At 48.4% G+C, this 21,110-nt stretch overlaps 2 pseudogenes; one reads left to right on the forward strand and one right to left on the reverse strand.

Annotated features, from left to right (window-relative positions):
• The first annotated feature begins 301 nt into the window (after window positions 1–301).
• Window positions 302–4,015, forward strand: LOC136538775 (uncharacterized; annotated as a pseudogene).
• A 383-nt stretch (window positions 4,016–4,398) lies between these two features.
• On the reverse strand, window positions 4,399–20,191 carry LOC136523851 (switch 2-like; annotated as a pseudogene).
• Window positions 20,192–21,110: the final 919 nt, after the last annotated feature.

The raw sequence follows: 21,110 nt of genomic DNA on the forward strand, positions 1-21,110 counted from the left end.
AACCCAAGAGGGAGGAGAAAAAAGAGAAAGAAGGCTCGGACATAAAGGTTGAGGCCGGGGTTAAAACACCACATCGGCGTCAAGATGTACGGCGCCAGCAACTATGGTGCCAAGCTTGGGGTCTGGATCTATGACGCCGAGTTAGGCGCCAGGGTTACTGACGCCGAGCAGCCTGCTATGTCACCGCCACGTCTGCTTCGAGCTCAAGAGCAATGCTGGCGCCAAGTTAAGTGTCTAGATTTTGAAATATTATCTCCATGAATATATTTGTGAATTTTTTTAAAAAAATGGCTAAAAAATAAAAAATTCGGCTGGGAGGGAGGAGGACCGGAGAACTCAACTCTCTAGTCTCGAAGGCTCAGCGGGGTCCAAAGCCGACGAGGAACAGGGGGAACCCGGCTCCGCACGCGGGAGCGAGAGGATCGCCGGCGCAGGATGTGGTGCGCATCGTGCCTGGCGTCCGCCTGCGCGGGCTGCACCTGCAACCTCTGCGCGTCGGCGGCATCGGCCGTGTCCCGCCGCTCCGCGCGCCTCGCCTACTGCGGCCTCTTCGCCGCCTCCCTTATCCTCTCCTTCTTGCTCCGCCAGTTCGCCGCGCCGCTCCTCAAGCATATCCCATGTATGTGTCCCACAATTGCTACTCACTCTCCAGCAACCCCAACCCATCCTATGGCCCTAATTCCTCTTCCTTTGAATGTTCTTGCTGTTTGCGTGGAGTTCCTATCTTCAATTTTTGTGGCAGTTCTAGTTAATTTTGTTAATTTGTAGCGTGCTAGGTCGACCTTACCCTTTGTGTGGTTGTGAACTGACTTGGGGGAATTCGCCACCGGATGCCTACTATATAGTCACTGTCGTGGCTCATCCATTTAACCATTTTTATGTTCCTCCACATGCACGATTTCAGTTTTTAGCTTGATCTAGATGATAAATCCAAGGCACGCTTGACATGGAGTTCTCAGGGAAGTCAGATAATTTCATGAGCTTTACGTGTAAACATTTGCTGTCTTGAATGCGTAGAATTCACTAAATTTCTCCACATCCCTCAACCTCAAGGCTCAAGATGCACAAAAATAATGTAGAGCGTCCTTTTGCTGCACAAGATGAAATGTATTTCTACAGTAGAATATTTTACTATTTTGTCATTCCCGTAAGGTACTAGCAGACGACAGAGGTTCATAATAGTTGCTGTGGAAAGTTCTATAGAGCATCCTTTTGGTTTACATTTACCAGATGTCTTTTCATGTACAGCCCCCGAGCTGTACATTGACATTTACCAGATGTTTTTTTTCCTTAGGCACAGGCACAGCCACCTAGCGTTATTCCTCTTTTGTGCTGTAAATATCTAGAACTGTGATTTTTGTTTGAGTGCAAGTTCATAAGTCATAAGTCATAAGTCTTGCACAGGTTGAGAATCTTGAGCATGGATTAGTGCCCCATTGGGACTCTGGAATTTCACAGGAATCGTATTGAAATTTTGCAAGGAAAACGGAGGAAACAAGAAAAAAAAATCCCGTCCATATTCCAAAGGGGGCCTTTTATGATAGTGGTTTTTATGCACATGCATGGTTGAGCATTTGTGTGGTCTTGTTGTCATCACTGGGAACAACTTTGCCTATCTACCATAAATGCATGCTGGTATACTGATGCAGAGAATGTTTGATTTGTAAAACTGTCAACTTTTGGAGAGTTGTTATTTCAGAAAGTGTTTTTCTTTGTTTTGCAATTTTGATCCATCAAACCATTGAGCTTATGATAAATCAGATGGACTTTTCAAGCCTTAATTTAATGATCATGTAAGTGGCCTAGTAAGTCTGTAATGTATTGCATTGCAGGGATAAATGCATTTGATCAAACACCACCAGAAGAATGGTTTCAAATGAATGCTGTTCTTCGTGTAAGCCTGGGGAACTTCTTGTTTTTTGCAATATTGGCTCTCATGATGATTGGTGTGAAAGACCAGAATGACCGGCGAGATGCATGGCACCATGGTGGCTGGATTGCAAAGGTTGCTGTATGGGCTGTTCTCATTGTTCTTATGTTCTGTGTGCCGAACATTGTTATTACTATTTATGGTAAGTCGGTAACCTTGTTTTCCTCATCATTCTCTATCTTTAGTGCAATTTTGCAAGTGTGCATATCATTACATGTTTGTAGTAACAAGATGCATATGAATATTGTTTGCAGATATCTAAAATAATCTCTTTTCATGATAATTCTACCACCTGTGTATTTAGGCTTGAAAGTTTTGCATATACTGATAGATTATATTCAGGCAGACACCTCAGTTTGTTGGTTTCTTTTTTTTCCTCGTGTTGACATTATCTCCAAAGTCAGAGAACTTCTGACGGCTTCAGCTAATTCATAGATTGCACTACATATACCTCCTTTTGCATTTCTAACTATTGGTAGATTGTTGTGGTGCCCCGTAATCCTTATGAGCCAATTGGCATTTTTAGTGAAGTTTCACTAATTTGGAGATTGGTTTGCAGAGGTGCTTTCAAAGTTTGGATCTGGCTTGTTTCTTCTAGTACAGGTTGTTATGCTTTTAGACTTCACAAATAATTGGAATGACTCATGGGTTGAGAAAGAAGAGCGAAAATGGTTAGTGTGCTGAGCACAGGCTAGTGATGCTTGAACTTGCTTTGTCTCCTGTGATGTTGATTACGGCATCTTGTTTGATATTTCAGGGAAATAGCTTTGCTGGTAGTGACTGTGGTTTGCTATCTCTCTACATTCGCCTTCTCTGGTGTGCTCTTCATGTGGTTTAATCCCTCCGGTCATGACTGTGGTCTCAATGTGTTCTTTATTGTCATGACACTCATCCTTGCTTTTGCATTTGCAATAGTTGCTTTGCATCCCCAGGTAATATACCTCTTCAAACTCCAAATCTCGTCAAGCTATAACAAGAATAAGTATTTATGTGCAGTTTTGAAATAACTATTGGTAAGCACAAAGAAATCTGAATCATTTGATTGTCTAATGATCCAAATTTCTAATGCAATGGTTCATACAGTTTTCTGCTGGTGCCTGATACATGTTGCTGTTTATGCGTAATGGAATATTGTTTCCTTTCCAGGTCAATGGAAGTGTTATGCCTGCTTCTGTCATTTCTGTTTACTGTGCATACCTGTGCTACACTAGTCTCTCCAGTGAACCGGATGACTACGAGTGCAATGGGCTTCACAGGCATTCTAAGCAAGTTTCAATTGGGTGCTCTTATACTCGGGATGCTCACTACGGTGCTCTCTGTTGTGTACTCCGCAGTTCGCACTGGATCTTCGACTACATTCCTTTCACCGCCATCATCTCCTAGATCTGGTAAGAATACTCCAATTACAACCTCCATGCATAGCCGGATGCTCGGTCGACTGTCATGGGTGATGAAAAATGCATGCAGGAGCCAAAAACCCACTACTCGGTGACGAGGAGGATGGCAAAGGTGATGGCAAAGAAAGCGAACCGCGCCCCGTGAGCTATTCCTACACCTTCTTCCACCTCATCTTCGCCCTTGCAAGCATGTATTCAGCCATGCTCTTAACTGGCTGGACGAGCGCTGCATCAGAGAGCTCAGAGCTGATGGATGTTGGATGGACCACCGTTTGGGTGCGCATCATGCACAGAGTGGGTCACCGCAGCGTTGTACATCTGGACCCTCAGTCGCCCCACTGCTCTTCCCAGACCGTGATTTCTCCTAGGCACCCCGCACCCATAACCTGAGTTGTTTAGTGGTGTTAGTTGCGATTGTGATTGTGAATAAGCAGAAGTTGGGAATTGGTAGGGGTCTGGTTATCTGTATGCTATCTGGCTTGCCTAATGTGGTGGTAGTGGTCGGTACCTGTTTGTGGGGCCTTGTAGAAAATATATTTCGGCTGAGTGTTGGTTGTGGATTTTTAGTCATAGCTATATGTGGCATGATGTCAAGTTGCGGTTGACTCTGTAATGACGACAGTTATCATTTGTAAAGAATACGTCTATTGCTCGTAATGTTGTACTAACTACGCCTGTAGCTTGTGTTTATAGACCTACAGCGCGGTTGATTGCAGTTTTGGAATGTGCCTCTAGGAAGTGATTACTGGGTGGCGGGTGGGTAACATTACTGAGATGGAAAGAATGAGGGTCAGGGCGTGTGTGCCTGCCGTGCTGCTAGCCACATATGCCGACTTGCCGAGACTGACAGTGGTCGACGCCTCGACGGTGAGTGGTGCCATCTGCTCTAGGGAGTACTGTCCTACGCAGGCAGGGCTGATTGAAGAAGCGTCTCCAACTAGCAACGCGCATGTCTCCTCCCCCTCTTTGTTCTCAGCACATTGATGGGGAAAAGAACACAACGAAAACACCCTCTTCACACCTTACAAGCAGCAGATATACGTCCATCGCCGTATGCCTAAGTATGTTTAGAAGAAAAAACTTTATATATAAAAGACTACGGTATCCAAATGATTAGTACAGATCACGGTGACATTGCAAGCCACCTGCATGATAAGATTCGCTACACAAAGGCTCAGACAGCTGAGCAGGAACTAACAGCCACAATACAGATTAGATTTCACTTGACCGGAAAACAGCCAGTTGAAAGTGACCAAGGCTTTCCTGAGCTCAGTTTGCACTCATAAAGGGTCAAAATCAAGCGGGGCTGCAGACATATCTACTGATCGGTGCCATGGGTCAATTTGACTACCATTCCTTGTCATAACAACCACAATTAGCTACACAAGCTAATGTCAAAGCTCTGCGGTAGCTCCGAGGGCCTGCATCATCATTTCTGTTTTTTCTCACACTTCCTTCTTTTTCCTCTTGTAGTGCTGGCAGCACTTCGGACCGCTGGAGCGGTGAGGCTGATAGCAGCCACTTGCTAAATTCAAGGTCATCCATACCCATGAAGGATGCGATACAGCTAAACTCTTTCCTTTTCTGCTCCAGTGAATAAGATCTTGCCACTTTTCTTTTCTCCTCCAATGAATAAGATTTTTCCATGACAGTATGCTTTGTTTCATTCTTACTGTGCAGCTCCTCTAAGGAGCTCTGAACAGTCTCGTCTGTTCCACCCTTCTCTCTTTCGTTTGTTCGAGAGTTCACAACATCCTCATTGCGGTGGGCATAAACTATCCCTGTTAAACAGACCAAATTTACTACTTCAATATAAAATGGATCAGTGAGAGGGATGAGAGGTTACAGAAGTCAGCCTACCAGGCTACTCTCAATTAGTAATCTCATATGAACTTCTACAATTACACAGAAACATAATTATTCTCAAAATCACGAGCATGATAGACATAGCTTACTAGACAATACACCCGGGAGTACAAAGGGTGAAAATATTTTATGCCAGGTTTTTCACTTCTCAGCAAAGAAAGAGAATCACTGTATATTTATAGCTGGATCCATAAACAGCTGTTCAGCTTCAGGCTACAGAAGAATAGCTTGATATTCCAAAACAGTGTAAAATAACATAATAATTCAACTTTTAAGCAGTCTATATTTTAGTGTAGAAAATGCAAGCTACCTGAATCTGAATGAAGACATGCTAAGGCGCGTTCGCGAAAAAAGCAAGCTACTGTGAATTTATGAAGGACTGACTGAATAAGCTCAAAATATCCCAAGACTAGGAAACGATAGATTGAACAGCAGGCCTTGAATACTAGCTACAGATAAACACCATAAAAGAACAGAATGGATGCAGTATTTCAAAATCTTTTGAGCAAGTATCTCCGAAGGTCTAGATTGCATCTAAAATGAATAACTAGTTTTCTGTATCAAGCCTTTGAAGCTAACAGCCACAGTAATGACTAAACCTTCGCCATTTGGTCCATGAACCTTTTATGAGTATATTTATGGTAAACATAAAGTAATTTTTCAGAGAAAGAGCATACCAAAATCAACCAATTTCTGATTATCCATATCTGTTGTTGCTGTGGAAGACTTCCTATTCTCTTGTGAACCAAATAAATCAGTATCAACTATTTCTCTTATCCCTGTTGCTTCTGTTGCACTACTCTTGCCATGTTCTCCATGCATCTCAATAATCTCACTAGTAAAAAGCTTATCGGACAAGTCACGGAAAAGATTGCAGATCCCAAAGAGCTCACCTTGAAATTTCTTGTCATCCTAAATCAGAATTATAAGTTATAAAAAAAATCAGAATTATCCAAATTAGATACCCAAAACGGATACCAGGTATCTAGTCAGTAAGCTGTAAACTTAAAACTACCAAAAGGCCAATCTGAATTAAACTATTGTGCAGTCGTGATTGCACCTAGTCTGTCACACCTGCAACAGCTAAAATAGCCCAAACTGAAATTCTCAAACTAACATATGCTGATGTGTTAAAAAATGCATAGGAAGATCGTTGGGTGGTGACATGTTTGTTTTTTCTCAAATGCCATCTAACAACAATTATGCATAATGTTATTCTGTGGATTACACAATGTCACTTCCTTGTAACAATACACCCAGGTATTTTGCATCAATGTATGAATTCCCAAACACTTAACATCCTGATTGGGTCTTGGACCAAAAAAGCAGGTGTATAACAGTCAGAAGACAGTAAATTTGAGACATTTCTGAATGTATGAAGTCCTTATCAAATGTCTCAATCCTAACACATCTCTGAAGATAAGAAGAAAATGAAAGAAACACATATCTCTTACACAGTTAGACCTTTGTTTGGAAAGCAGAGAAAATGTTTATGGAACTGAACCAAATGGAGTAGTTAACTTGGGCAAACACGGTCGTAGCAGAACACAAAAGGAACATATTGTGATCCTTTTTGGTGTAGCTGTCAAACTACGTGCCACATAGAATGGACAAAAATTCTAATTCTTGACTACGCCTATCCAAGAATATTGAGTAAATAAACCCCATCCTCAACATCTTTTGTTCCAAGCCAGCTCAAATTGTACCAATACAAATGCCTCGTGGAAAGCAATTTATGTCCTCCATTCAATCTTATCAAGATACTTCTATGGCTAAGAGAATACCTGCACGCCTTCAAAGTAACGTCTCTCTATTTTTCCGGAGACTGCAATGTTGGAAAGCTGCTGTTTATATATCTGTCGAGAATAAATGAGCTCTTCAAGTGAACCAGCACCAAGTAAGGCGAAATACTGTGACATGCCGTCTCTGTCCATACCGAAATGATCTGTCTTGTGCTTGCAAGTCTTGGGCAGGGTTCCAACTTGGATCAAATATCACCACACGGTTAGCACTAACAAGATTTACACCTAAATTACCTGCCCGAGTAGATATAAGGAAAACCTGCATAAAAGAATTTAACCACTTAAATCAACTATGGCCTTCAAAATTTTGTTAGGTAGAAGTACAAAAAATCCACATCTGCCAAAATTCACCTGTTTGCTAGGGCTTCTGTTGAACTCATCCACTAGTGATTGGCGTGCATTCATGGGAGTCGTTCCATCAAAGCGTGAAAAGCAATAACCCTTCCTTATGAGAAACTTCTCTAGTATGTCAAGCATCCTGTATGTAAATAGAAATAAATGAAATCATCAAGGAAACCAAATGCAGTGATGCTACAAGTAGGAAAGTCTCCTTCACCTCCACCCCCCCCCCCCCCCCCCCCCTCCTCCCCTTCTCTCTCTCTTCCTCTTCTGCATGTAAGAACAAGTAGCATATCTAAAGTGCGTGTATTTAGAAGATAATAGCAACAATACTATTTACAATTAATTTTCACCATTCATTTGGGCAACTCAGATTTTGACCAAAACTAACTTTCTAAATATCTACTAGTTAGGTAACATATATTATGGGGGTCACAAGTTAGAAAGTTTTACATCCAATCACACCCTAAAATCACTGTCAGACATATAAATCTAAACCACAACTCTAATTGAGACAGTTTTTGGCATAGATATAAAACCTAAATAAATAAGATTTTGTGCTCTAACGAAAGCATGCCTACTAAGGAATATGAAGTAACAATTTTTCCATTACAAAATCGATAATAATCAAAAGAATGGAAAACCCACTTACAGCAGTGGACAGATATATTTTGTGTATTCTACCATTTTATGGTCAAGTGTGGCTGAAACCTAAATGATCTTCTGAAATATGTTTCCTAGTAAAAAAGTCAAACAGAGATGTATTTATGGAATGATAGAACATGACCCATGTACTAGAATAGTTAGCAATCTGTCTTTTCAGTCCTAATTTGAGAAATAAACAACATTAAATTGTGGCATGAAAGTAATCACTAGAGCAATTGGTAAAACAGTGGGACTAAACATCGATATAAATTGGAACTGATGGGATTAAAGTTCATGGCAATATATGTTATGATGGCTACTACTACCTCTGAGGAAGTAATCATGGGTTGTGGGAGGACGTGGTTTGATCTCACGGCGGCGGCGAGGCTGCGACGCCGTCCTGGCGGTCGGCGTCGAACAGAGAGCGAGAGCGTACGAACACGAGAAGGGAGTGGGAGAGTGTGGGGGTATGGCCCCCGATATCCTCAAGACAAGACATGGGCCACACCATCAGAGGTGGCCCAGCCCACAAGATCAAGGCGTGCACGGCGCTGCTCGGCGTGCACCGCAAGATATTGTATAGTACCAAATAGGAGGCTTTCCTTGTAACCCTACCCCTCCAGAGTATATAAGGAGAGGCAGGGGTCCCCTACTGGACACGATCCATACATCTCAATGCAATACATCAGAACACAGGATGTAGGTATTACGTCATACTGATAGCCGAACCTGACTAAATCTTGTGCCTTGGTGCTTGTATTACCATCTCGCTCACCTCTACGACAAATCTACCATCGTGGGATACCCCTCGGTGGACTGCCAAGCATCTTTTGTCGACATATGGCGCGCCAGGTAGGGGTGTGCGCTTGATCCATGGCGAACCAGATGGACCTCAAATCAACAGCACGTTCTCGTCATCAATCTCGTGGAGATCCATGCTGGTCCACGACGACGATTCATCGCTGCCTACATTAGCCCCCGCGACAGCAGATCCGATCTTGGAACCACCTCCGATGTCGTCTTCACCAACAACTCACCGCCCGCTAGGTGCTCGCCGTCAACACCGACCAGATAACGCCATACTCCGCCGACCAGACGTTCTGTCTAAAGCTAAGTCACACTTTAATATTTTCCTAAATATTCTCCAATCTCCGTATATCGCCATGATGTTTCTCCGAACTGTTTTCTCCATGTTTGCTCTCTAAACAATTTTTCGAACCCCCGAACAGTCATGTTGATGCTCGGACGCCTCCAGAGACGGCCCTGTCTCCGGCTCCTCCCTACACGTGCTACGGGCTCCGCGCTCTACGTTATGGGTGGTGGGCAGCGACTCCTTGGCCACGCATGTTCCTCCTACACGTGCAAGGGCTCCGCATTCTGCGTTATGGTTAACGGGCTAGCTACGGCTGGAGACTCAGCTACACACTAACTAGTCGGACGGTTTATATTAAATATAAATACATCTTCGCTCCAACTGATCGCCAAGCTACATACACTATTTTTTCTCCGGAGTTCATATATTTTTACATCATGTACTACTTGTTCTAGATGTTTGTATTGTAGGATCATCGTCCAGGTGATCGGACCACGTGGTGCTCGGACTTCTCCACCGATCGACTGGTCGGACTGCTAGGTTCATGGACTTCGTCGCTGACCAGTTGATTGGATTGTTCGCCGGTCGCTTCTACTCAATGCTCACTTCGCCACCGACCAGTTGACCAGACTGTTCGTCGCTCGTGCTTCATCGCCAGCTACTCAGCGCTCGGATTCTTCGTGCTCGAGGACTAAGTGGGCACATTTCACCGCACGGACATCGCCAGCTGCGCCAAGGACTCCTCGGTGGTCGGACGTCGCCAGCTACGCCGGGAACTCCTCGCTGCTCGGATGTCGCCAGCTGCGCCGAGGACTCTTCGGTGGTCGGACGTCGCCAGCTATGCTGGGAACTCCTCGCTGCTCGGACGTCGCCAGCTACGCCGAAGACTCTTCGGTGCTCGGACCTCGCCAGCGACGCCGGGGACACCTCGCTCCTCTGTGCTCGGTCATCGCCAGCGACGCCGGGGACTCCTCGCTCCTCGGTGCTCGGTCATCGCCAGCGACGCCGGGGACTCCTCGCTCCTCGGTGCTCGGACATCGCCAGCGACGCCGGGGACTCATCGCTCCTCGGTGCTGGGTCATCGCCAGCGACGCCGGGGACTCCTCGCTCCTCGGTGCTCGGTCATCGCCAGCGACGCCGGGGACTCCTCGCTCCTCGGTGCTCGGACATCGCCAGCGACGCCTGGGACTCCTCGCTCCTAAGTGCTCGGACATCGTCAGCGACGTCGGGGACTCCTCGCTCCTCGGTGCTCGGACATCGCCAGCGACGCCGGGGACTCCTCGCTCCTCAGTGCTCGGACATCGCCAGCGAAGCCGGGGACTCCTCGCTCCTCGGTGCTCGGACATCGCCAGCGACACCGGAGACTCCTCGCTCTTCGGTGCTCGAACATCGCCAGCGGCGCCGGGGACTCTTCGCTCTTCGGTGCTCGGACATCGCCGGCGACGCCGGGAACTCCTCGGTGCTCCCTTGGTGGTCGGATCTTGCTACGTCTCATCGGTGTGCTATCAAGCTGCTCCATGCTGTTCGGATCAGGGTGTTGATCTTGGGCAGCATGTCTGGGGTCTTGATACACGCATGTCAGACGACGTCGGCAAGCTTTCAAACTTCCTTTTCTTTGACCCTTCTACAAGATTCATTCTTCATCTTCCAATAGGCTCGGGGACTAAGTGGACACACTTCATCTTACGGTGAATGTGCGCTTTTCTCATCTCGAGGCTACGCCCGGGGACTGGCTGCCTGCTTAACTGGTCTTCTACTTTCTGACCCTGGCACCACGTGACTACGTCACCTACTGTCAGGCTCGGAGACTAGCTGTGGGGGTATGGCCCCCGGTATTCTCAAGACAAGACATGGGCCGTACCATCAAAGGTGGCCTAGCCACAAGATCAAGGTGTGCACGGCGCTGCTCGGCGTGCACCGTAAGATATTGTATAGTACCAAATATAATACTTTCCTTGTAACCCTACCTCTCCAGAGTATATAAGGAGAGGCAGGGATCCCCTAGTGGACACGATCCATACATCTCAATGCAATACATCAGAACACAGGATGCAGGTATTATGTCATATTGACGGCCGAACCTGTCTAAATCTTGTGTCTTGGTGCTTGTATTATCATCTCGCTCCTGATCTCGCTCACCTCTACGACAAATCTACCATCATGGGATACCCCTCGGTGGACTGCCGAGCATCTTTTATCGACAGAGAGATTAATCAATCTCCAGTCGAACTTATCATTAACCAAGTGTTAAGGCTTTATAGCCACATCCTAACAAACTCACCAAAATGACTAACAAACTTCAAATTGACTAACTGAACTCAATCTGGGATCCTAGACTCTAGGAATGGCGCCCGCTCTGGACGCGGTCACCATGCAGAGGCCGCGCGCCGCGTGCGAGATGTTGCCGCTGTTCAGCCACGGCTGCGCTTCCGGCGCTGGTACACCTGGCCCACCATAACATCTCTCCCTCCCTCGGCAAACAGCTCGTCCTCGAGCTGGAAGTCAGGGTGGGCCTCGCGGAACGTGTCGACCGGCTCCCAAGTAGCTTCATCGTCTGGAAGGCCTACCCACCGAATGAGCACATGCCAAACGCCACGGCGCAGCTGGGCGCACAGCGCCCGTTCTGGAGCTTCGAGGAGACGGCCATGGCGTAGAGGTGGAAGAGCCAGGGTCGCTGCGGGTGGGGTGCCGTGGAAGGGCTTGAGGACGCCGACGTGGAAGACGTCGTGAATACGGGCGTTCTCGGAAGCAATAGACGGTAGGCGACATCGCCCACGTGTTCCAGCACCTGGAAAGGCCCGGCATAGCGCGAGCTCAGCTTGGCGCGCCGCCCAGGCACTAGGGACTGAGCCGACCGATGGAGGAGCCGAAGCAGCACCCAGTCGCCGATGTTGAACTCCAAGGCACGGTTGTGGCCATCATAGTAGCCCTTGGCGTAGGTCTGAGCCTGGAGAAGGCGGTCGCGAACATCAGCGAGGAAGGCGTCCCGGTCCTGCGGAAGAGTGTCCACTGTTGCCGTGCGCGCCGCAGACGGCTCATACGGTAGCAGTGCCGCGGGAGGGCGGCCATAGACCACCTGGAAAGGCGTAGTGCGCAGCGCGGAGTGGAACACAGTGTTGTAGCAGTACTCGGCCCACGGAAGCCATTCAAGCCAGACGCAAGGGCGATCCCCGGTGATGCACCGCATGTACATGGCAATCGTCTTGTTGACCGCCTCGGACTGGCCGTCCGTCTGCGGATGGAAGGCGGTGCTCATGCGCAGTTGCACGCACGCCATCTTGAACAAGTCCCGCCACACGATCGCTCACGATGGAGACCGGAAACCCGTGCAGGCGGACAATGTCAGTGAAGAACGCGCGCGTGACGGAAGACGCCGTATAGGGGTGGCCGAGCACTATGAAGTGAGCATACTTCAAAAAGCGGTCGACCACGTGAGGATGACACTCTTGCCATTCACCTTGGGGAGGCCTTCAACAAAGTCCATAGATATGTCAGACCAAACCTGTGATGGAACGTCGAGGGGTTGGAGCAGGCCGGCCGGGTGGAGCACCTCCGTCTTGTTCCTTTGGCATGTGGGGCAGGAGCGAACGAAGTCGCGGACCACAGTGTGATCGTGATCCACGACGAAGTCAAGGCGGAGGCGTTGCAGCGTCTTCTGGACCCCTTCGTGCCCAGCCATGTGTGCGAGTTGCAGCACAGCCGGCAGGACACTGGACGTTGCCGGGATGTAGATGCGTTCACCGCGGAGGATCAGGCCGCCCTCGAAGTGCCATGGCGCGCCGCGGGCCTCAGTGATCGTGTCGCGGAGAAGGCGTAGTTGATCATCTGCCTGGAGCTCGATGCGAAGCTCGTGGTAGAGTGCGAACAACGGGGCGGAGAGCGCCGCCGGACAGGGCGCCTCTGGCTCACGGTGTGACGGAGCGTCCGCCACCGTGTTCAGGCGGCCCGGCCGATACTCCACCGTAAAATCAAAGCCAAAAAGCTTACTTATCCATTGGTGTTGGGGAACGGTAGACAAGCGTTGGTTGAGCATGTACTTGAGCGCGTAGTGGTCGGTCCTGACGACGAAGTGGCGGCCCCAAAGGTATGGCCGCCAATGGCGCACAGCCTGGACGAGCCCGATGAGCTCACGCTCATATGCCGCCACCTTCAAGTGCCGGGCGGCGAAAGGCTTGTTGTAGAACGCGAGGGGGCCGGCACCTTGGTGTAGGACGGCACCGAAGCCGGTGCCGGAGGCGTCGCAGTCCACCATGAAGGGCTTGGTGAAGTCCGGGAGGTGTAGCACCGGTGCGGTGGATAGCGCCTCTTTGAGTTCCGCGAACGCCGTCGTGGCTGCCTCGGTCCAGAGGAAGCCTTCCTTGCGCAGCAACTGGGTGAGTGGAGCCGCCAAGGTGCCGAAATCCTTGGTGAAGTGCCGGTAGTTGCCAGCGAGGCCGAGGAAGCCGCGCAACACCCGTGCGGAGGTGGGCTACGGCCAAGACGCCACGGCCACCACCTTGTCTCCGTCCATGGCCCTGCCCGACGCCGAGATGACATGGCCCAGGTAGGCCACGGAGGAGGTGCCGAATGCGCACTTGGAGCGCTTGACGCGCAGTTGATTGTCGCGCAGGACGGAGAGGACGGCACGGAGATGTTGCAAGTGCTCGGACCAGGAGGCGCTGCAGATTAATATGTCGTCAAAGAACACTAAGACACACTTACGGAGGAACGGCCGGAGCACCACGTACATTAAGCTTTGGAACGTCGCCGGTGCATTGGTGAGGCCGAACGGCATCACGAGGAACTCGAAGTGCCCGTGATGGGTTCGGAACGTCTTCAAGGTGGACGCGCACCTGGTGGTAGCCGCCGCGCAGGTCGAGCTTGGTGAAGAAGCGCGCGCCGTGCAGTTCATCAATGAGTTCTTCTACCACCGGGATGGGAAATTTGTCTTTCACCGTTTGCTCATTGAGCGCCCGGTAGTCCACACAGAAGCGTCATGTGGCGTCCTGCTTCTTGACGAGGAGCACCGGTGCGGAGAAGGGTGAGGTGCTCGGCCGGATGATCCCCTGCTCCAGCATCGTCGCACATTGGGCCTCGAGCTCATCCTTCTAGAGTTGGGGATAGCGGTATGGCCAGACGGCCACCGAGGCGGTGTTCGGCAGCAGGTGGATTCGATGATCACAGTCGCAAGGCGACGGAAGCCCAGTTGGCGACTCAAAGACGTTGGAGAACGAGTCCAACAGGCGATCGAGCAGGGCGGACTCCGTGCCGCGGACGGCGTGTAGACGGCTGGTGGGGGGAATGTCAGTGCAGGTGGAGCCAATCCCCTTCCATAGGACGCGCTTGCCGTGGTGCCAAAAGGCCATGCAGAGGTCATCGAAGCCCCATAAGATAGGGCCCAGGGTGCGCAGGTACTTGACGCCGAGGACCACGGCGTAGCAGTCAAGCGGAATGGCGTAGCACGGTAGCAGTCGATGGTGAAGTGTTCATCACCGATGCGGATGGCGATGTCGTGGGCCAAGCCACGACACGCAACGCGATCACCGTTGGCGACCACCACATGGGCGCCCTGGCTGTCGTGGAAGTGCAGGCCGACGCGACGGGCGGTCGCTGTGCTGATGAAGTTGTGTGTTGAGCCCGAGTCGAGGAAGGCCGTGAGCTCGTAGTTGCTGATAGCGATGCGGAGCTGCATGGTGCATTCGGTGCGAATGCCAGCGATCGCATGCAGCGAGATGAGCAACGACAGTTCCTCGTGGGGCTGATCTAGAACCGGCTCCTCGGGCAGCGGGGGCTCGGTGTCGTCGAAGTCGGTGACCTCCAGGTAGAACAAGCGTTGGCATTTATGCCCACGCACATACTGCTCATCGCAGTTGTAGCACAGGCCCTGGTGCCGGCGATCCGCCATCTCGGTTGGAGATAGACGGCGGAACGGGCGCGGCGGCGCCGGGGCATTCGCTACGAGAGTGAGCTGTTGCGTCGGCGGTGATGTCGTGGCAGGGAGCGCCAACGGCTCTCGGCGCGGCGGGGGATGCGGAGGCTGGCTTGGAGTCGCCCCGGATAGCGCCCCCACGCGGCGTTCGTAGGCACGGGCCAGCCCCATGGCCCGTTGGAGATCTGTCAGTCCTTGGAGTTCGATGTCGGTGCGGATGGGGTCCAGCAGTCCCCCGGTGAAGAGCTGCACCTGCTGCGCCGGCGATAGCGGCCCGGCGTGCGCCATCCGGGCCTAGAACGCCTCCTGGCACTCGGCCACGGTCCCGCGGAAAGGTAGGCGCGCCAGGTCGGAATGGTGGTTGGTGCCGAGCGCCGGCCCGAAGTGTTGGTGGCACAACGCCTTGAAGAGTGGCCACGAAATGGCGCTGTCGTCGCCGGCGTCACGCTCAAGCATGTAGTACCAGTGTTGTGCCACGCCGTTCATGTGGAACGATGCGAGCCAGACTTTGTCCGCCTCAGGAGTGCGCCATGCCCGGAAGAAGTGCTCGCACTTGTTCAGCCAGGCCAGGGGATCGTCCTTGCCATCGAACGTCGGGAAGTACAGCTTCTAGAAGCGAGGGACGCCGAGGGCGTCCGCATGGCCCTCGTATGGTACCGGCAGAATCGGGGGTGCATTGAAGTTGGGGAGTGGCGACGGGGAGTGCGGGAAGGCGATTTGGGTGATCGGCACCGACGCGGACGGGATCGGCGGTTGGACCGACGCCTCCGTGTGCACCACGACGGAGGCGGTCGACGGCGCCACCGGAATGCAGCTGTAGCCTGGCAACCCATACGGAAGGGACGCCGGCGGAGGGTTACTGGCGGATGGGCCCCTCGGGGAAATGGACGCCCGCCCTTCGACGGCTGACAGGCGGGTGGCGAACTGCCCCATCTGACGCTGGAGGCCATAGATGGCGGCAGTGAGGGTGTCTAGGGGCGATGAAGAGACGCCCGTGGTAGGAGGTGTGGTGGGGCAGTGGTGGGGCAGTGGTGGTGGTCGGCGCGGCGGTGGAAGCAAGGTGGATGGGCAGAACGGCGGAGGAGGAGAGCATGGTGGTGGGAATCCCAGACATCGGGTCTGACATCGGTACCAGATTGTTATGATGGCTACTACTACCTCTGAGGAAGTAATCGTGGGTTGTGGGAGGACGTGGTTTGATCTCACGGCGGCGGCGAGGCTGCGACGCCGTCCTGGCGGTCGGCGTCGAACAGAGAGCGAGAGCGCACGAACACGAGAAGGGAGCGGGAGAGATTAATCAATCTCCAGCCAAACTTATCATTAACCAAGTGTTTAGGCTTTATAGCCACATCCTAACAAACTCACCAAACTGACTAGCTTCCTTTAAATCGACTAACTGAACTCAATCTAGGATCCTAGACTCTAGGAATGGCGCCCGCTCTGGACGCGGTCACCATGCAAAGGCTGCACGTTGCGCGCGAGCTGTTGCCGCTGCTCAGCCACGGCTGCGCTTCCGGCGCTGGTACACCTGGCCCACCATAACAATATAACTTTGCCAACTTATGAGCTAAATGTTAGTGCATAAATGAACAACCTGACAGAATAACTGAAAAGAAGAATCTTGTCACCCTGCTGAGTCCACAGTGACAAAAGCCTTTCTAGTGCTCGCATCTTTCCACAATGTTCAGCATCACTGAGACCCATGAAGTTTTCACTTTTAGTGGTACCACCAACTAAGTCAATATCTGCACCGAAGACAGCAGCTGCAAGTTCAGCATCTTTCTTCTGCTTTTCAGGCTCATCCTTTGGATTAGGTTTTATCAGCTCCAGATGGTTGCTAATCTACAATAAAGGAAGAGATATCAGATTTTTCAAAAAAAAAAAATGTCCAAAATAATGAACAGGTTTTTGTTGTTGGCTTGTTGCTGCTGCTGTCATTCCAAATAACATAGGATAGGAAAAACCTGCTGAAGCTTGACGAGGCAAGGAAGAACAAGACAGAAGGGGCATATAGAACAGCCTTCATCAGGGTTGTCTCTGTGAAGATAAGACCATATAACACCATCTGGTTCAGTTCTCTTGCAACATTCAACCTGAGGTAAAGGACTTCCACAGCTACAGGGTACATCCCTATTAATAAGGATCTGTATATCAGGTTGTTGCAGCATTCTTCTATAAACACGTTTTTGAACATCACTCATTTTGCAGAAAACAATATTATCCTCCTTCCCAAGCATAAGATGTCCAATTGTCTCCTCTTTTGTCCTTCTCAATAAGAATTTCCTAAGAACGGAAACAAGGTGCTTCTTGCGCGTATCAGCAACTCGAACAAATGTCTCAGGAGCACTTAGCCTCTGACCCTGTTTTAGAGGCTCATCATAATAGGCTCGAAAGTGTTCTCGATCCCCTAAGCAGCCAGGCACGACCCAGTCAAATAGATTAAATAATTCCATGATCTTATTCTGCATTATGGTCCCCGTGAGACCAAACCGCTTTTGAGTTGTTATCCCCAAGCATGCTGTATATAACTTGGATTTTTCATTCTTGAGACGATGTGCCTCATCAACAACCACAAGTTCCCACGAGATACCACATAAAATCTTGTCATGAATTCTGAAAGTATCAAAACTGGTAATGAGTACCTCCAGTCCTTGAGTTTCAATTTTTCCAAGAACCAAATCACGATTTGAACCATGATAGACAGCAACAGAGAATTCTGCCCACTCAGAAAATTCATTTTCCCAGTTCCGAATCACCGAAGTAGGGCAGAGGATGAGTACAGGGCCAGTTTTCTTTCCTTTGTTTGTTGATTGCTCATGGCCATTGCCTTTTCCAATAACAGAAGACAAAAAAGCAATAGTTTGAATGGTCTTTCCCAAACCCCTAAATCACAAGAGAAATCATGTTAAAAGATGAACAGGAAGTGCAGTAAGATTCAAAGAGCCCAGTAACTTCTACGTATAGGAATGAGTTGATTGTCACTATATCAACAGTGTACATATATGCATATGCTAACCTTTAATAAGCCGAGCTTACTTACTTAGTATTATGCACCAGCAACAACAAACTACATTGAGAAAACTAATTGCTTTGCTAAAATAATTTGGATCCCCACCAACATTTAATATGATTGAATGAGTGCTTATCTAAAAGAAGACTCTTGATTGATATTCAAGGTTATTTCAAGAACGAAATGAGGATCATTGATCTCCTTAAAGAAAATGATCATCTGCAATTTTGAAGCCTCACATGTCATCTCCAAGAATACCGCCATGATTGTTTCTATACAAATTGTACAAGAATCTCACACCGTCCCTCTGATGCGCAAGTAGCCTACAATTTATTGATGGGGGCACCTACAACCAGATAAAAAAAAAGTACAGAAATTAAACTGATGAATAATTATAACGATCAGGGGCCTGGGCAGAGACACAAGCAAAAATGCATTTCTGTATGATGATTACAAATAATACAGAATGGAATTTTTTTGGGGGTGTTAAATTTGAACATAAAACAATCCCACAGTGGACAAAGATGTAAAACCATTCACAGAAAATGAAGAAACAAAATCAAGTATAATGTTTTGCAAACAATAATCATGTAAGAACATAGCTCTATGCTATAAAAGCATGGTGTGCACATGTGCAAATCACATTTACTTTTCATGCTTGTAGCTGATACTTTTGGTTGAGCGCTATTGAACACCCTTGTTTTGCCAAAACCTTGGCCATGTCTGAGTTTTGCCCATGAGTAAATTTTTTAGTGGTTTTGGTGTAGTCCAAAGAAATGGATCATGCAATTATTTACGATGCTTCTTGATGCTAGGAAAAAACTTATCAGCAAAAACAATATCTCAGCCTTAAAGAGAAAGTAGAATAAATGAGTCCATGAAAGAAACACTAGCAACACAGCAGAACCATATAAATAAATAAGGGGCAACTATTTTCCCAGAAAAAACAAGTTGTCAGCCCCTTCACTACAGAGAATTAATTAAGTTCAGCTTCGTTGTAAATAATAGTATTGTTAAAGAGACCTCGAGATCTGGTCCAACATAAATCCTGAAGGTCAAATGATGAAAAAAAGCAGTCCATCAACCACATAATACATGTCCCATCAACCATGGAACGTGTAAAAGTTGAGTTATGATATAAAATGCATGCAAATGGCTCATAATCAACTACTGTCTCCTTGTATTTAACTGAGATAAACCGCAGGGCATCAACTATTGTCTTCTTGTATTGTATTTCCCTGGAACTATCTCAATCGCAACGTATTCATTTACCAATTTCTATTTAACTGAGATAAACCGCATCAAGAACAGCAAGATATGCCATGGCAAACGGTTATGCAATGTTTTCTCGCTCTCCCTCTTCTCACAAGAAGTAGGATTTATCACTACTCACTCCATCCCCAAATACAAGGAGTGCATGTATTTCAAAATTCAAACTTTGTCATCTTTGACCAATAATTAGTGTAATCATAATATTCATATGAAAAGTTTACACTAGAAACGTGGTTATATCGGGTTTGTATTCATAAATACTTTGTAATGATCAAACTTATGTTACCATAAATCCGTTTTTGTACTAGTATACTGAAACTGAACTACTTCCTGCGCAAGTCATTCTTGCGAGACAAACCCTAACGAATCTACTGCCACCGAGGAGACGCAGGCGCAGTACGGTACCTGGACGACAGGGTGCTCTCCAGGCAGCGAGAGCACAAGTGGCTCGTATGGCCCGAGGGACTCGAGGGCGGCCGCTGGTGGCGGAGGCAGGCAGCGGCGGATAATGGGGCGACTTTTTCTCTCGTCCTCATCCTCCGACGACGGCGGTTCGTCGTCCTCCCGCGGCTTCTCGATCGGGGCCCTGGGGGCGGGTGGGAGCTGTATGGGACTGGAGGAAAGGGAGGAGGATGAAGAGGTGGCGGCCTCGAGGCGGAGGAGCTGCTGCGAAAGGGACGTCTTTGGGGGTCTCCGCGGAAGGAGAGCGGGATGCGGCGGCGAGCGCGGTTGGGTCTGTGGTTGGGAGGAGGAAGAGGAGCAGGCGTTGAGGGTTTCCTTGAGGCGGTTGAGGGACATGGACGGAGGCGGTGGTGCTCCGGCGGGTCCCTGCCGTGGAAGGACTCCGAAGCGAAGGCGGCAATTTTGGTTTGGGAGGAGAGTTCTCTGGTTGATCCAACAAAGAACAAACGGTCAAAAACAATGGCGAAGGCGTTCTCTTCGGTTTGGACTTTGGAGTACGATGATGATTCTCGTTTGCTCGTCCCGATGTAGCCGCCCACGGAGATTATTAATTTCAATTCTAATACTAAGTTAATTAACTATCAAAACTATAATTTTTTATCGCTTTTCTGACAAATGGATTTACACGCAACAGTTTAAACTCACCATTCATGATAGAACGGGTGAAATAAAACTGTAATAAATTTCGTGAACAATTTATACCTCTGCATAAAAATATGGAACATTTTATTTTTGACCTGAAAATTGCAGATCTAGCAGAAATACGAACTGTCCAATTTTTTATGAAAAATTAGTCCACCAAAGATCGATACTCCTTTAATCACAAACTATTTTTTGTTAAGTTTTATCTTAAACAAAACTCTTGTAATTTTAACTATGTTATGAGAAAATACATCAACTTCTATATTATCAATTTAGTTTATTAAATTATTGATGGAATATGTTTGGATGGTGTAACTATATAAACTCATATATTTTAATATTTATTTAAAATGATAAAATAGAGATATTTGAAATACGATAAAATTTAACTAAATTATAATTTAGAATGCAAGAAAAATGAACACAAAACTTACCCCAAATAAAAATAGTAAAATAAACCATTACCCAACGACGATGACCACCCCATCCCATTTTTCTCTTTCCCTCGGGAGGACCTAGTATCATGCGGAAGATTTAACTTTTTACCATTATAAAGGTCGGCACCTCCTTAGACAGTATCCTCAACGGTTGCCGCCACATTTTCACCAGCAAGGACGGAAAACAGATACAAAAATGTCATTTTTGCTCACGTGGCACGTCGGCCCTCGCGCCAGCAGGGATCCAAGTTAGCATACGGGCGTCAAATGTCTCTCTTGCCCCTGCTCTCTCCTTTTCGTCGCACGG

Source organism: Miscanthus floridulus, chromosome 2 (assembly GCF_019320115.1).
Source record: "Miscanthus floridulus cultivar M001 chromosome 2, ASM1932011v1, whole genome shotgun sequence".
NCBI lineage: Eukaryota > Viridiplantae > Streptophyta > Magnoliopsida > Poales > Poaceae > Miscanthus > Miscanthus floridulus.